This window comes from Mytilus californianus, unplaced genomic scaffold, assembly GCF_021869535.1.
Source record: "Mytilus californianus isolate M0D057914Y unplaced genomic scaffold, xbMytCali1.0.p SCAF_10, whole genome shotgun sequence".
NCBI classification, from domain to species: domain Eukaryota; kingdom Metazoa; phylum Mollusca; class Bivalvia; order Mytilida; family Mytilidae; genus Mytilus; species Mytilus californianus.
Genome location: NW_026262582.1, coordinates 57,632,366 through 57,646,660, shown reverse-complemented (window position 1 = coordinate 57,646,660; position 14,295 = coordinate 57,632,366). Strand labels below are relative to the sequence as shown.

The window sequence follows — 14,295 nt, the reverse complement described above, 5'->3', positions numbered from 1 at the left end:
ATAAATAAAACGGTGCAATGACCAAGACAAGAACTTCAAGGTCAGAGTCATTTTTGTGTTTCAAACGTAGCTAAAAAGCATGGAGCTGTGAACAGCTAATATTACATTGACGATTACGAAATCGGAGCGATCCTCCAATATTTACAAAATGGGTTTCAAGTTAACTCACAATCGAAAAATCATCGTAGCATGGTTAGTTAAATTTCTGTGGTGTATAATCAATTTTTTTCAGTAAAACTGATAATACAAATGATTAGAATGACCCCCCCCGAAAAAAACCAAAATACCAAGGTCAATAAATTGAGTTGAGTTCCAACCTCCTGGATGTTTTTCTTCTAAATATATTGCTTCTAAATTTAATAATGTTGCTCTTGAAAAGGCCTTCATGCAAATAATATAGGAATATACATTTTAGTAACACACTTAGTTATACTATGCTTATGTAATACATGATTTTCAAATTGGTGTATTTTCCCAGTCTGCACCAAAATCTTTCCCAACTACTAGTCTGAAGACCAATATTCAGACATTTTCCATATGTGTCTATACAAACTTTTATTGATTTTGCAAATACTTACTAGTAGGAATAAAATTTTACTAGTCTGGGGCATCGGACTAGTGGCTAACTGTGCAGACTGTTTTCCCATACATTTTTTCATGACGTTGCATATCTGTTGAAGCTACATTTTTTATGACTTTTCATAGAGACATGTTTAACCCATCATAAAAACTTCAATCAAAGCATGTTTATTGTAAATCAGGCAGTTAGTTTTTTTCTTTTGAATTGTTTTACATTTGTCATTTCAGGGCCATTTGTAGCTTACTATGGGGTTTAGGTTTTGCTAATTGTCGGAGGTTCTTCAAGGACCTATAGTTAACTTGTACATCATTTGGTCTCTTGTGGAGAGTTGTCTCATTGGCAATCATACAACATCTTCTTATTTTTATATAATTAATGACTTTAATTTGTTAGGCAGTTGACTTTAATTTGTCTTTAAAAAATAGCTTCATAAACTATCAAAATTTAAAAATGTTCCCTTTTTAAACTCAGTCTGCGACGTTAAGCGGTAGCCCGAAGCCCCTGTCTAGTAAAAATCTCATCGGACTTGTGCAGAAGCACTGGTGTTTGCTCGACCGGTCTTGTGAACATCTGAAATCGTTTGCGAAATTGTAGCTGGTATTTTATTGAATCTATGAAAAACAAGTTACAAATTTGTCGCCGACCTTGTTTTCTTCCGTTAACAAGGTATCCCTATTTAATTATATACGGTTGTTCCCCTTTCTTATCAAAAGTCAACGCGATATACCCAATCACCAACGAAATCGAGAATGAGCTCGACCGTGTGCTTGCAATAAACACAATCTATAAATACCACTCAATGTAAACAAACAATCAAGGATTTGATCTCATTCAATTCTGAAATGGAAACAGGGGGCTATCCCAGGTAAAACATTAAAAAGTTGAAAATGCCTTCATGAATAACCGGAGAAGTTTCGAGTTTAAAAAACCTATGCAGAAAACGATCTAGGCATTTTATTATTTTAAACAAAAGTCAAAATTAACGGCGAAAGTGACAATAAAGAGGGTGTTGATAGGGGTTTATAGAATAGAGAATAATGGGCAAAAAAACATAAAGAATATTTGTTTAGAAAAAAATTGACAAAACATAAAGAATTGAGAAAAATAGCATAAAAAATAAAGAATACAGAAATGAAGGCCCCTTCCAGATCAAAAAGAAGTGCCAGAGAATTAACTAAACTTTGACATTTAAGAATCCTTGTTAAGACTAACAAAAATATGAAAGAATATTAGGAATAATTTTAAACTGGTTGGGATCATCCATCAATGACAATGAGAGAATTTTTCCCCAAAAAAAGATTTTTTTTTTTGCAAAAGAACTATTCTAATTTTTTATTGGAGAAAATGAGAATTTTACATTTGACCTGGAGAAAAAAAACAACAATTTTTGATAAGTTATCACTTACAGATACAAAAATGTAACCTCAGAATGCAGGATTTTACATCTAATTTTCCAAAATTTTCTTGGGGGGGCATGCCCCCAAACCCTCCTAGAAGGTTGGGATCACTTTGTGATCCTCACCAGTGACACAAAATTTTCCAGGTCTAGTAAACATCAATTCGGGCTAGTAATTTTTTTATTCAACTAGCCCTATGGGCTAGTGCTTTGAAAAGTTTTTGGCACAGACTGTAAACTTTTTGCTCCCTCAGTTCATTCCTAATGACGTTTGTTTTTGCAACAAGTGACCCCAACAGGAAGTTGTCTAAGTAACTGTTTTTCCCATATTGGACTATATATAAAGAAAACGTGTACTGGAAAGTTCTGAGATATTTGTTGGTTGAAAAAGCTGTATCCCATGACATTTTTCTACATGTTCTATGCATCTGCCTAGTTTTTCACACAGGGGAATTAAGGGAAAGGATTTTAAGGTTCATCAGAAGGAATTGAAAAGTATGGCGGTGTTTACACAACAAAATGCTCTGTGGGTACAGAAAAACCTGTGGACCTGGTCATGTTTTAAGGAATGGCATGAACTAGATAATTAAATTTTAAATGCATTTTATATTTCAGAAAATTATAAACTTTTATGAATTTTGTGATTCCATTTTTTGTTCACGACTACAGAAGGTGCCAAAATAAACTAAGTTTTAAAAAAAGTTTGAGAATGTTCCCCTATGTAATAAAATTAGTGAGCTTTTAAAAATTGACATTGGTGCCTTCAGACATGTTAAACCCGCCACATTCTTTATTTTTGTGTCTGTCCCAAGTCAGGAGCCTGAAGTTCAGTGGTGGTCGTTGGTTCATGTCTATCATATTTGCTTTTTGAATTGAATCGTTCATATTTTTCATGCAAGGGCCTTTTTATAGCCGACTATACAGTATAAGTTTTTCTCATTGTTGAAGGCCCTACAGTTGCCTATAATTGTCTACATGCATTTCATTTAAACTTTTGGAGGATAGTTGTCTCATTGGCAATCATACCACATCTCCTTATTTTTATACACAATAAATATCTGCACATTTATAGGTGATTTAAACTGTGTAAATGACTGTATTAAAAGAAATTCAGGTGTTTGTTAATTTTAGCACTCCTGTATCTTCGCTAGCCAAGGGTTACGATCCACTTCTCTCCTCTCCAGAGAGGAGGGAAGTGGATCGTAACCCTTGGCAGAGAGGAGGGAAGTGGATCGTAACCCTTGGCTAGCGAAGATGGCACTCCTGTGGAAACGAGAGAAAAAATGAAATCTCAAAATCCAAGTATGTTTTACACCTAGATACTTTTGCTTTTGTGGTTTTGGCTGTTTCATGATGAGTTAAGAAATAATTCTTTCATGCCATTCTATGCTCCTTTTAACATGGGTAGCTATAGGCATTATATTTGTCAATATCTTTATACCGAGTGTAAGCGAGGTGTAAAATGTTGACAAATATAATGCCTTATAAATCAAATGTATTTAGAGAAGTAGTTGATGTTTTCCAAGTTTTACAATGACGATGATGTTTACCCATAGAAGTAATGAGTTCTTTCATTTTATATCTTTTCTTTTTATTTTATAAAATAATAAATAGATATCATCATTATTATAACTTACTCTTTTTCTTCTGTATGTCTAATTTCCAAATGTGATAGTTTCTTTAAATCATGGACAAATATGACTAGATTGGTTCCTAGATTTTAGCAATATTCAAGGCACTGTTGATCATGTAACGATGTTGATCGAAATAATTTATTATACTTATTATGGATGTTCCAGTCAATCATGATAGTGACAGAGTGAGGGTATTTTTAACAGAAATCTTAAGTGCACATTAATTACACCTGTTAAATTTATCAACTCTAAAGAGAAATAAAATACTATTTATATTATTGTGAAAGCAGTTATAACAACAGCACTTAAGCTATTGTTGCAGTAATTTAATGAAATCCACATGTGTCTGCACTGTCATCAGGATAAAATCAATACAATGAAAAATCTTACAAAAAGACTTAAAAGTACAAAATCGGGAAGTGTTAAATTATGTCACAAGGTTTATATTTTTGTTTCAGGGTTACAATGTTTATTGTTGGACCAATAGGATTTCTTGGTGTTGTGCAGAACGTTAATGGTCAACGACGAGAAAGAATGTACTATAAAAGAGTCTTACAACAAGAAGAAAGACAAAAAGAACTGGAAGAACAGAGATGAAAAGATGTTTGCTGACAATATATTATTTGTATATATGGACTGGAAGGATGTATGAATGGAAATGATTTATTGTGAAAATATCATGAAAAATTTAAACTTGAATAACTTTATAGTTTATATGTTATTTTATGTCTTTTGTAGTATGAATATTGATAAAAGAAGTTTTACATTTAGAGCACTTGTTAATTATAATTCAGGTACATGTTGTTGTAGACAATTCCTTGTAGTTTACCTTACTTAGATTGTATAAGCTATTGATGTCACTTGGCTACTGCAAACCATGAATCAGTTATGTGTTTATAAAAATTCTACATTGGTTTTACTGGAACTAAATTTAGAAATAGTCTGGTTTGTAGTTTCAATAATCATGATAATGTGTGAATCGGATGTGGATACTAAAAATTTCAAAGAATTGTTAGTCTAAGAGGACACAGTTTAAATTCCTCTCCTAATGCAATGGTATAAAATCATTAGACTTATCTTCCCTTGTTTACACAGGTATTCGTATCAGCACGAAATTATGCAGCTACCCTGAAAATTAGGGGTAAATCTAACAAACCCTTTTGGAGTTATTGACACTGAAACATCTATTTTGACTGATTTTTGCAGTTTTTGCCAACTTATTTAGAAGTATAAACGATTAGCATATAGTTGTAAATTCAGACAAAATGAAAGAATTAATCCAACTGAGCTCTAATCTGATGAGTCAAGCCCTTTCCAACTGATATTTGTCTTGCTTGCCATTTGTAACATACAGATGCTAATCTGTGGAAAGACCTTTTTATATTGTTCTGATTATTAGGTCTTTCCTCTTCTTTTGGTATATGACATCAAACAGTTTATACGCTTTTGAAACTGACATCGTTTAACAGAACACTTTACTTTGTAAGAGTTATCTCCCTAAACACTTTTCTTGTGTGCACTATTCCTTCCCAACCATAAAAGATTGTGACAAAATTATTTTTCAAAATTGCTAGTTGTATCCTCAGGATTTCGAGAATAATTTTGACCAAAGAGATCTGTAGATCTATATGAGAGTTATTTCCCCATGTGTATTTGACATAAGCAATAGGGCCTCTATACTTGGTTTCATGGAATGATTGTAAGGTGTACATGTCTGAGTGGCAGATTTCATCTGACCTTGACCCCATTTTCATGATTCATTGGACAATCTTAATTTTTCATGGTCATGATGGTTATGTCTGTTTATCAGATACTATTAGCAATAGGTCATATATATTTGGTGTATGGAATGATTAGAAGGTATACAAGTCGGTCTGGCAGGGTTCAGATTCCCTTGACCTCATTTTCATGGTTCATTGGTCATTATTAAGTGTATGTAGTTTGGTCAGTTTTCTAGGTACTATAAGCAATAGGACCACTATATTTGGTATATGGAATGATTGTAGGTGAACATGTCTGTCTGGTATGGTTCATCTGACCTTAGCCTCATTTTCATGGATCATTGATAATGTCAAGTTTATGTGATTCTTGTAGTAAAACCTTCATATTACAGACTTTCAACATAAATTCCATGATAAGTAAAGTAGATGAGGCATTTTTATACGACCGCATACAAATTTTGTGGTCGTATATTGGTATGATGTTGGCGTCGTCATCGTCCGTCGTCGTCGTCGTCCAGCGTCGTCGTCCGAAGACACATTGGTTTTCGCACTCTAACTTTAGTTTAAGTGAATGGATCTTTTTGAAATTTGACCATAAGGTTAAATACCACAAAAGGAAGGTTGGGATTGATTTTGGGGGTTATGGTACCAACAGTTAAGGAATTAGGGGCCAAAAAGGGGCCAAAAATAAGCATTTTCTAGTTTCCAGACAATAACTGTGGAACGGTGTATGGATCTCTCTGAAATTATACTACAAGTTTCCATACCACAAAGGGATGGTTAGGATTTGCTTTGGGGGGTTATGGCTCAAACCGTTTAGGAATTAGGGGCAAAAAAGGGGGAAAATCAAGGTTGTCCTGGTTAATGGACAAATACTTTAGTACAAAACATAATTTAAAGCAGTGTAAGGGAGATAAATCAAATACATCATTGAAATTATCTCCCTTACACTGCTTTTAAATTATGTATAAAGTAATGGTTAATGAACAATAAAGATAATTTAAAACAGTGTAAGGGAGGTAATCCAAATACAACGTTTTGGTTACTTCCCTAACACTGCTTTTAAATTATGTTTAAAGAAATGCATATTTATAAAGGAAGACCAGTAAAAATATCTGCAAATGTTGCATCTTTTTTTTTTACAAAAAAATCCATATGAAAGATTTGACACTATATATTTTTATACGACCGCAAAAAAAATTTTGTGGTCGTATATTGGTATGACGTTGGCGTCGTCGTCGTCGTTTGCGGCGTCGTCCGAAGACACATTGGTTTTCGCACTCTAACTTTAGTTTAAGTGAATGGATCTCTATGAAATTTTACCACAAGGTTCAATACCACAAAAGGAAGGTTGGGATTGATTTTGGGGGTTATGATACCAACAGTAAAGGAATTAGGGGCCAAAAAGGGGCCAAAAATAAGCATTTTTGTAACTTCCAGACATAACTTGTGTGTTAGTGTATGGATCTCTCTGACATTGTACCACAAGGTTCCATATCACAAAAGGAATGCTGGGATTGATTTTGGGGGTAATTGCCTCAAAATTTTAGGAATTAGGGGCCAAAAAAGGGGCAAAAAACAAGCATTTTTCTAGTTTCATGACAATAACTTGTGTGTAAGTGTATGGATCTTTCTGAAATTGTACTACAAGGTTCCATATCACAAAGGGAAAGCTGGGTTTGAGTTTGGGGGTAATTGCCCTAAACGTTTAGGAATTTGGGGCCAAAAAGGGGCCAAAAAACACATTTTTCTAGTTTCCAGACCAATAACTTGTTTTTAAGTGTATGGATCTCTCTGAAATTGTACTGCAAGGTACCATACCACAAAGGGAAGGCTGAGATTGAGTTTGGGGGTGATGAATCATAAGGGGGTTCAAAAAATTTGGGGGGGAGGATTTTTTTTTTTTCCTTTTTTTTTCTTTTAAAATTTTCCATTTTAAGTTGGTTATTTCTGATTTATATTTAAAAGCAAATAATAATGATATGGTAGGAGATACACACCAAACACGATGTGTAAATTATTATATAATAAGTATTATGCAATAGCAAGAAATTTTCAATTGCACAGTATTGCACAATAGCAAGAAATCTTCAATTGCACAGTATTGTGCAATAGCAAGAAATCTTCAATTGCACAGTATTGCGCAATAGCAAGAAATATCCAATAGCACAATATTGCGCAATAGCAAGAAATTGTCAATTGTACAGTATTGCGCAATAGCAAGAAATATTTAATTGCACAGTATTGTGCAAAAGAAGATACTTCGTATAAATTGCTTATTTCTTGACCAATTTCAATGTGGTTTTATTCTTGAATTCTTAGGGTTCTTTAATATGCTGAATCTAACCTTGTATTTAGTTTTTGGATTTTGGGCCCCATTTTTGAATTGGTCCACATTGAGGTCCAAAGGGTCCAAAATTAAACTTTGTTTGATTTCAACAAAAATTGAATATATGGGGTTCTTTGATATGCTGAATCTAACCATGTATTTAGATTTTTTATTTGTGGACCCTGTTATTAAATTGGTTCATATTGAGGTCAAAAGGGTCCAAAATTAAACTTTGTTTGATTTCATCTAAAATTGAATTATTGGGGTTCTTTGATATTCCAAATCTAACCGTGTATTTAGATTCTTAATTTTTGGTTCCGTTTTCAAATTGGTCTACATTAAGGTCCAAAGGGTCCAAAATTAAACTTAGTTTGATTTTAACAAAAATTGAATTCTTAGGGTTCTTTGATATGCTGAATCTAAAGATGTATTTAGATTTTTGATTATGGGCCCAGTTTTCAAGTTGGTCCAAATAGGGGTCCAAAATTAAACTTTGTTTGATTTCAACAAAAATTGAATATATGGGGTTCTTTGATATGCTGAATCTAACCATGTATTTAGATTTTTGATTTTTGGGCCCCGTTATTAACTTTGTCCACACTGAGGTCAAAAGGGTCCAAAATTAAACTTTGTTTGATTTCATCAAAAATTGAATTATTGGGGTTCTTTGATATGCTGAATCTAACCATGTATTGAGATTTTGGATATTGGACCATAATAGGTGAATGTCCAATTTAAAAATTTTAAGTTCTTAGACCACATTCATTCTGTGTCAGAAACCTATGCTGTGTCAAATATTTAATCACAATCCAAATGCAAAGCTGTATCAAGCTTGAATGTTGTGTCCATACTTGCCCCAACTGTTCAGGGTTCGACCTCTGCGGTCGTATCAAGCTGCGCCCTGCAGAGCATTTTATTAATTCTATTATAAAATAGATTAAGTTAGCACTATGGTAAATTTAAATGGGTAATTATGGATGCCAACTCCATTGGAAATTTGAATTGAGATTATGACCATATCTTGAGGGAAAGAATTTTTTGGGGGAAAAAAGGGGGGGGGGGGGATAAAAAGAAATTGTGGGGGGTCAATTTTTTCTCATTTCAGATTTTAGAAATTAAGAAGAATTATTCTTCAAATATTATTTTTTTTTCAAATTTCAAATATTGAAAAATTTCAAGAAGTAATCTTTAATTGCACAGTATGGCGCATTAGATTTGTAAAATCTTTGATCACATTTATTTATTTGTTATGCCGAATCTAACAGTGTATTTAGATTTTTAATTTTGGGTCCAGTTTTCAAATTGGTCTACATTTAGGTCCAAAGGGTCCAAAATTAAACTTTGTTTGATTTTAGCAAAAATTGAATATATGAGGTTCTTTGATATGCTGAATCTAAACATGTATTTAGATTTTTGATTTTTGGCCCAGTTTTCAAGTTGGTCCAAATTGGGGTTCAAAATTAAACTTTGTTTGATTTCAACAAAAATTGAATATATGGGGTTCTTTGATATGCTGAATCTAACCATGTATTTAGATTTTTTATTTGTGGACCCTGTTATTAAATTGGTTCATATTGAGGTCAAAAGGGTCCAAAATTAAACTTTGTTTGATTTCATCTAAAATTGAATTATTGGGGTTCTTTGATATTCCAAATCTAACCGTGTATTTAGATTTTTAATTTTGGGTCCTGTTTTTTAAATTGGTCTAGATTAAGGTCCAAAGGGTCCAAAATTAAACTTAGTTTGATTTTAACAAAAATTGAATTCTTGGGGTTCTTTGATATGCTGAATCTAAACATGTGTTTAGATTTTTGATTATGGGCCCAGTTTTCAAGTTGGTCCAAGATAGGGTCCAGTATTTAAACTTTGTTTGATTTCAACAAAAATTGAATATGTGAGGTTCTTTGATATGCTGAATCTAAACATGTATTTAGATTTTTGATTATGGGCCCAGTTTTCAAGTTGGTCCAAATTGGGGTCCAAAATTAAACTTTGTTTGATTTCAACAAAAATTGAATATATGAGGTTCTTTGATATGCTGAATCTAACCATGTATTTAGATTTTTTATTTGTGGGCCCCGATATCAAATTGGTTCATATTGAGGTCAAAAGGGTCCAAAATTAAACTTTGTTTGATTTCATCAAAAATTGAGTTATTGGAGTTCTTTGATATGCCAAATCTAACCGTGTTTTTAGATTTTTAATTTGGGTCCCGTTTTTTAAATTGGTCTTCATTGAGGTCCAAAGGGTCCAAAATTAAACTTTGTTTGATTTTAACAAAAATTGAATTCTAGGGGTTCTTTGATATGCTGAATCTAAACATGTGTTTAGATTTTTGATTATGGGCCCAGTTTTCAAGTTGGTCCAAGTTGGGGTCCAAAATTAAACTTTTTTTGATTTCAACAAAAATTGAATATATGGGGTTCTTTGATATGCTGAATCTAACCATGAATTTAGTTTTTTTTATTTGTGGGCCCTGCTATCAAATTGGTTCATATTGAGGTCAAAAGGGTCCAAAATTAAACTTTGTTTGATTTCATCAAAAATTGAATTATTGGGGTTCTTTGATATTCCAAATCTAACCATGTATTTAGATTTTTAATTTTAAGTCCCGTTTTTTAAATTGGTCTACATTAAGGTCCAAAGGGTCCAAAATTAAACTTAGTTTGATTTTAACAAAAATTGAATTCTTGGGGTTCTTTGATATGCTGAATCTAAACATGTGTTTAGATTTTTGATTATGGGCCCAGTTTTCAAGTTTGTCCAAGTTGGGGTCCAAAATTAAACTTTGTTTGATTTTAACAAAAATTGAATATATGGGGTTCTTTGATATGCTGAATCTAACCATGTATTTTGATTTTGGACATTGGACCATAATAGGTAAATTAAAAAAAATCAAGTTCTTAGACCACATTCTTTCTGTGTCAGAAACCTATGCTGTGTCAAATATTTAATAACAATCCAAATTCAGAGCTGTATCAAGCTTGAATGTTGTGTCCATAATTGCCCCAACTGTTCAGGGTTCGACCTCTGCGGTCGTATCAAGCTGTGCCCCAACGAAGCATTTTATTAAGCATGTGCACTCTTGCCATTTAATTGCAACATTGTGTAACTGAAAACATGATAGTTTTCTTCCTGGAAAAATTTAAAATAAGATGTGTTGTGATATAACTCATTTATCATCGGCAGTAGACACCTAGGGTGTATTGATTTAAGGCCCTTGCTTAATGGCCTTGAAATTGAGGTCAAGGTCAAAGGTAAATTTGATGTTCTAGATTTTGACCTTTGTTATAACTTATTTATACATAAGCCATAGGATCTTTTGCATTAAGTTGGAGGCCAACTGACCTTAGAAAGGTCAGTTGGAAGTGACCTTGTGTAAACTGAAAGTAGCCATTTGATTGATGTTTGCTTTACAGCACATCAGCACAAAAATGTAAATCGCTGCAATGTACATACATTCTTTTGAAGCTGACACCATTTCAACAAAAAAAAACATTTTCTTTGAAAGAGTTATCTCTCCAACACTCTTTTTCTTTTGTGCACTACTTCATCCTGAACAAAATTGTTACAATACACATCCCAAAAATTTATTTTCCCAAATTGCTTGTTCTATCTTCTGGATGTTGTGAGTAATTTTGAATAAAGCAATCTGGAGATTCCATATGAGAGTTATTACCCTTTATGTATTGGATATTTATAAGTGATATGTATTTGTTACTGGTAAACCATAAGTGATAAAGACGTAAGGTCTTTTGAATTGAGGTCCTAGGTCCACCAATAGGAAAATGAGGTCAAGGTCACAGGTCAAGGTCACTTTCTTCATTTTGACTTTTGCTTATTATCACTACTCCTCAGAAACTGTGTAAGATATCAAAATAATATTTTTAGTATATTGCTAGTTGCAAAATATAGAAACAAATTTTTGTTGAAAAGGTAAGTTGACATTAATCGGGAATGTTCTTCTCTCTCTTGTTTAAAATTAAATATATGGTGATATATCTCATTGACCATGTATAGTAGAGACCTTATGGGACTTTCATTTTAAGGTAAAGGTCAAAGCTTAGGGGACAACTATTTAATTCTGAGGTGGCCAGAAAAATTTGATCAGGTCAGAATGTCAATTCCCAACTTGAAGGTGACTAGATTATTTATTTTCACTCAGACCAGGGCCAGAATATTTGTTTTCTTCTTGTCCAAAAAGTGACACATAATCAACTGGTCTTCCCCTGAAGTTAATGAACTTTTATGATACAGATCATCTTTTTGGTAGGATACACAAACAGAGCAGTCAAAATGAAGTGTGGAATTTTGATTGTATTGAAATATGAAAATATAATAGCACAACAATCAGGAGTGGATCAAGGGTATTTGGAAACTGGGGTTTAATTGTTCTAAATTGTTGAATATATGCTGAGTGTAGGGAGGCATAAAATAATTTGCCGATTTTATGAATAAATTATATATTTTCAGTCAAAAACGGGAGCATATGATTTCATGATTCAGCCACCTGACAATATTTCTGTAATAAAAATTGAAAATAACACTTTATACCCTAATTTTTTTTTACGTGTGAGTGCTTTTCTGCATTATCTATAACTACAACTATCTTTGTAAATGTGTCGAGCAAAGGGAGCTAACAAATTTTGAGCATAATGAATAATTTTGGGCCAGAATAAATATTTTCGTATGAGATTAGGCAAAGATTTTTTATTTCCAACTGAATGGGGATCAAAATAGTCATTTCAAAAATTCAAAAATCTGCCAGGTCCCCTTAAGTTGATGTCCTATATTTTTGGACTCTGGTGAATAGTTGATTGCCAATGAGACAACTATCCACCAATCTTTTTATTTTTATATTATTTTGTCTTTGGGGTGATGTGTTATTGAAATTTGGTTACATCAGATATCAATTACTGTAATTGTAATGGCTTAGTGACATAACAAGATTTAGACATCAAAGTCTCACAAAGAGTGAAAAGAAATTGCTTGCAGTGGCAATTAGTTCAAACGAAATGACATTGCTTAAATTGAATATATCCGTTCCATAAATCAAAACAATGGTAAACAAGAGTGCAAACGCTGAATTGTCTCCCCTGATTAACTAACTATGATTGATTTTATGTTGATAGTTCTTAAGATAAAGTTTTACTACAAGTATCACATAGACTTAACATTATCAATAATCCATGAAAATGAGGTCAAGGTCAGATAAATCAAGTCAGACAGACATGTACACCTTACAATCATTCAATACACCAAATATAGTTGACTTGAAACTTACAGTATCCGAGATACGGACTTGACCAAGTAGACTTAACCTTAACTACTGATCCATGAAATTAAAGGACGAGGTCTGGGCAACCATGTCTGCCGGACAGGTAGACCTTGCAAGGAACCTATAAACCAAATATAGTTATCCTTTTATTGACAATAAAAGAGATATTCACATGACAAAAATTTTTTTTTTTTTTTCAAGCAGTCATTGAACCATGAAAATGAGGTCAAGGACAATGGACATATGCCAGACGAGGCATCTGCATACAAGGTATGAAGCATCCAGGTCTACTTCCTTCTAAAAACAAATAGTTTACACTGTTGCTGCCGGCTATTAATCCCTATGTCTCACATTCTATGACTTTCATCGCAGAATGACAAAAAGCAAGTTAGAAAATTTAAAATGACAAAACTAGATTTTCAAAGGGAGATAAGAAACCTACTTTATGAATATTTAGATAAATAAGGTATACAAAGAATAGGATACAATAAGAGGCTAATTCCACCTAGTTTTTTGCTGAAATTTGAATTTTAATATTATAAAAAATAGAATAGTTTGCTTCCTTTGAATTTTAGCACATTGATAAGCTTCATTCTGATTGGTTTAAATAATCTGTTTGTTAATTTCTAAGTTATCACTTTCTGTGCTCCAAGTTACAGAACATTCGTTCTGATGGGTGTAAATAATCTGTTAGTGAATTATAAGTTATCACTTTCTGTGCTCCAAGTTACAGAACATTCGAAATGATTGGTGTAAATAATCTGTTAGTGAATTTCTAAGTTATCACTTTCTGTGCTGCAAGTTACAGAACATTCGAAATGATTGGTGTAAATAGTTTTTTTGGTGAATTTCTAAGTTATCACTTTCTGTACTCCAAGTTACAGAACATTCGTTCTGATTGGTGTAAATAATGTTTGTGATTTTCTAAGTTTTCACTGTTTGTGTTCCAAGTTATATAATGAACATTGCTGAAATATCATCATCACTATACTTTTCTAAAAAAAATACACCATCTTTATACTAGTCCAACTACGCTTATTCTGAATAATGCAATTTGATTTTATTCTTGAAAATACAGTCATTCAACCCTATAGGTTATACTACACACATGTGAAAAAAATACCCATAAACATTTTTGTTTCCCATTTATTTCATGACAGACATTCATGTAAAATTTTGACGTCTTATAAGAAAATTTCTCTAATTGTTTGCCGATTTATCCTTTTCATGATCTGTTGATTATTTTTATTTAATCAACGTGTGGTTCTTTTGATCTCAGTTCTTCATCGTTAAAATTTCAATTATGACTTCAAATCTTATTGCTCCCCTCTGAATTTCCTATTGTGACTTGCAATAT

The 14,295-nt window shown here is 32.6% G+C and overlaps 2 long non-coding RNA genes across 7 annotated transcripts in view; both read left to right on the top strand.

The window, feature by feature from the left end:
- The window catches only part of LOC127718931 (uncharacterized), a 36,400-nt gene extending 25,687 nt beyond the window's left edge, over positions 1-10,713 (top strand). For 4 of the 6 annotated variants that reach the window (XR_007990024.1, XR_007990023.1, XR_007990022.1 and 1 more), the window contains one exon: positions 8,382-10,297. This is a non-coding gene — a long non-coding RNA (uncharacterized LOC127718931). The other 2 variants (XR_007990020.1, XR_007990021.1) reach the window with 2 other exon arrangements.
- Positions 18-4,382, top strand: LOC127718929 (uncharacterized). Its single transcript, XR_007990017.1, has 2 exons — positions 18-192; positions 4,069-4,382. It is a non-coding gene; the product is annotated as an uncharacterized LOC127718929 (long non-coding RNA).
- Positions 10,714-14,295: the final 3,582 nt, after the last annotated feature.